The sequence below is a fragment of the Populus euphratica genome, unplaced genomic scaffold (assembly GCF_000495115.2).
Source record: "Populus euphratica unplaced genomic scaffold, PopEup_1.0 scaffold102.1, whole genome shotgun sequence".
In the NCBI taxonomy this organism is placed as follows: Eukaryota; Viridiplantae; Streptophyta; class Magnoliopsida; order Malpighiales; family Salicaceae; genus Populus; species Populus euphratica.
In genome coordinates, this window is record NW_011499957.1 from 600,708 (window position 1) to 604,843 (window position 4,136).

Consider the following 4,136-nt stretch of genomic DNA (forward strand, 5'->3'; position numbering starts at 1 on the left):
TATTATTATTATTATTATTATTATTACTATTGTTGTTGTTGTTATTGTTGTTTTATAATTGTTGTTTATAATTTGTACAATTAATCTCCCTGTGGTTCGACCCCGGTCTTGTCGGGTTATTTATTACTTCGACACTCCTGCACTTGGGAGAAGACATCAATCTTTTAGTCGTGTCAAGTTGTGTAGAGAAAAAGAAAAGAGTTGCAAAAGGGGAGGGGGTTGTTCTCAAAATGATAATGAACGATACCATGCTAATTAAATCCTATAGTGTTGTTTTACGTTGCTAAGTAACAGACATTATTGTAACGTTTTGTGATCCAATCCTTGTTTTTTGTTTTTTAATTCCTCCAACGAAACTAATTCACTTTTTAAAGTTTGAAGTTTGTCTTTAATTAATTCGATAAATCCTTAAAGCATTAAATCGGGTCCCTCGAATCAAAACCTGAAAAACTTGGGCTAGAAACCTTATCACGACAAAATTCTCTACTTTCACATTAGATATTTAAATAAGAATACCTTAAGCTTTTGATATCGAAATCAAACGATTCAAAAGCCCAAATTCATCTACATGTCTAGGACTACAACTTTGATGAATGATTAGAAGTGAGATAAAATCATTTTAAAAAACAGAATCTAGCAGCAATTTGGTTAGTTAAAAAGAGTCTCTTGATCTAATCAGAAATTGACAATATTGAGCATCCTGATATGATGGAGAGTATGATCTAAGAATAACAACCAAAAAAATTATGATGAAAGCAGAGTCTTTAGTGCAAAACTTGGGTTAGAATCCTTCACACGACAGAATTCTCTACTTTCAAGTTTAGATATTCAAATGGGAATATCTTGAGTTTCTGATATCGAAATCAAGCGATTTAAAAGCTCAAATTAATCTACCCGTCTAGGACTACAACTTTGATGAAGGATTCAAAGTGAGATAAAATCATTTTAAAAAATAGAATATGGCAGCAATCTAGTTGGTCAAAAAGGGTCTCCTCATCTGATTTAGAAACTAGCAATGTCAAGCATTCTAATATGACTAAGAGTTTACCATAAGAATAGTGAGCCACAGGACTCAATAAAAGTGTAGGTAAATTCTTCAACATGTCATGAGTGACAAAATATAGCTAGAGTGATCAGATATTGCACAAAACCAAGTCAGAATCAAAGCCTAAGTTACAACAAAAAATTATGACAAAAGTAGAATCAATTTCTTTTAGTGCAAAATTTAAGGGACCTTAAAAATCAGATAAAGAAGGAATGAATTTAGCATTATGAAGACTCCTAATTAGTCTAAGAAACCTAACGATTTTAACAACAAAGGGGAAGGATAAAGAAAATATAAAACAACTCAAATAGGGTTTGAAAAATATTTTTTTTCTCTGCTTTTATCAAATTTCTAGCAAACATGAGCTAAACTCCTGCACTCGGTTTGAAAGAGGTATATAAAGTCTCTAGCATGTGAGGTCCAGAAATAAGTAATAACATGATTCATCTGTAATTTTTTTTTTGTATATTTTATATAGATGAAATATTTTTATAATATTTTTAATACATCCAACCTTGCATAGTAATTTGTTTTACTTTTATTTTGTTTAATAAATTTTATGTGTGTGTCAATCTCTATTGCAAATTGATTTTCATAAACAAATTCATTAGACACAACTAGGTAAATGACCTATGTTGCAATATTAAATACATTTTTTTTATCTACATTGGTATCTTAATTTTTTTCAAATATATTTTTATTTATCATTGATTACTTATTTATTTATACAATGGTTAGTGACTTATTTAATCAGATGCATTCAATTCATATTTACAATTTTTTATGTAAAAAATGCTTTGAAAAATTCAACATGTTCAAGTTTATTTGATCATGTATGGGTGTTTTAAATTTGATCTTGATTTTTATGATTTTTTTCCTCAACTTTTTTATAAAATTTTTATGCTTTCTAATTTTACTCTTCAATTCAAGTTGATAATGTATTGTTTGTTTCGTCCTCGTTGATTATTTTTTTATATATATATATTTTTTCTCGGTTGCTATCTTTACATCTTTTTTTTTGTCTAATATGATTTAAATAAATCAACTTATTTATTTGATCAGGACTAAAACAAGTTTGTAACACCAAAATATTTTACTGAAAATTTAATATAGCTTTAATATATATATATATAGCTGCAAGTTTTATGGATTTATTGGCCCAATCATCCAACGAGGAATGAGATATTTAGCTTATAAAACCTTTTGAAACCATTCAACTCCTCTCTAAAAAATCCTTACAAAAATATCTAGCCAGAAACTATAAAGACATCCACGTTGACCTTGTCCGAGTTGGGATAAAACCCTTTGCAAAAGAAGGCTTAAACACCTTCATTTTAGTTGTTCTTCAAGATGCTATATTCTAAAACTTTCAATACTCACTCCTAAGTTCTATTAAGTCTAGCCTTTACAGTAGTCCAGTTTTATTTGATTGCTATCCTAACTTAATCATATCCCTAAAAGATAAAAATATCTTGCAAAGTATGTTCCTACAAATAAAGACTCATAACTAAAATATGCTTGAAGGATCAATCCCTGTTGCTTTTATATTCAAAATCCACTACAAAGTCATGTTCTCATCCTTTGGTAATAAACACAAATTGTTCAACAAAGCTAAGTTGCTGAGATTGTTCAGCAACTTGTCTAGGTAAGTTTTGTAGCGAAAGGTCATCAAGTCTTTTGATAGCCTCAAGGATGAATTCTTAGTCTTTAGTTAATATACTAACTTGTTTAGAATTTATAGATGTATATGAACTAGAACTGAAAGTTGTAAGTTTATTAATTTGAAATTCTTCTACAAAAATATCAGAAGAACTGGAGTTTGCATCAAGGCTTCAATGTAAAGGTTTTGTATTTGGTGAATGATGTCCTTATCTATTTGGAGTTTATGTAGTTTGGTAGTTTTGTAAGAGCAGGACGTATGTCTTTTCTAATCACACTTGTAACAAGTAATGATTTTAAGATCAAAAGGTTTTTTGAGTTTAGAAGAGGATGGTTTGGTGGTTGTATTGAACCTTTTATAACGTTTTTTTTAATAATAAATCTGTTCATGTTTAAGGTAAAATTGTTTTAGGTATTTGTGGGGTAAAATTTTTTGTTCCATGGATATGCTTATGGTTTTATGATTATAATCTCCAACACAGACATTAATTTCTTTTATGCAAATTTAAAATCAAATGGTGGTTTGTAGCAAAATCTAAAAGTTCAAAATTAACTATAACAAAATGCTTACAAAAGAATTAATCAGTCCCCATCGTTGACCATCATCTTGAGTATAAATTTCTGGCCAATGAGGCTCATACTACAACCCTCCTTACCTCTGCAAAATCTAAGAAAGAATACCTTAGCATTGTACAAAGCATCATCCAAAGTCAAGATCCCAAAATAGTGTTGTCTAAATCTAGCTCCTCCAGTTCATCATCACTAGTGTATTCTATTGGAAATGATAACGAAGATGAATTCTTTGACATCCTACCACCTGACACGACTAAAAAATTGATGTCTTCTCCCAAGTACATGAGTATCAAAATAATAAATAACCCGACAAGACCGAGGTCGAACCACAGGGAGTTTAATTGTATAAATTATAGATATTAATAATACAACAACAATAACAATAACAGTAATAGTAATAGTAATAGTAATAGTAATAGTAATAGTAATAATAATAAAGAAAAAGAAGGAGAAGGAGAAAGAGAAGAAGAAGATGAGAACTTTGAGATGTAATATTAATGTAAGGATCAAACAATGATAATAACAAATGTCAAAGTTAGAGGATCCACTAATGGTATGTCAAATAAGTATAGTATAAACTCTTATTATTCAATTCGAAACTATACATAAATGATATTTCAATTAGATTATAAATTCTTAACATGATTACATTAGTTATCTTATTCGATTAATGTTAATACTTGTAAATCTCGTCAGACATTCATAATTATAACTTATGTTAACAACAAATCAAGTTCCTTTCATAGATCAAGTGTCGATTATACCATACAGTATGGGCTATAAAAATGCAAAGCATTTTATATACCAAGTGTTATACAATATAAATCTAGATTAGTCATTTAACAAACAAAGTATTAAA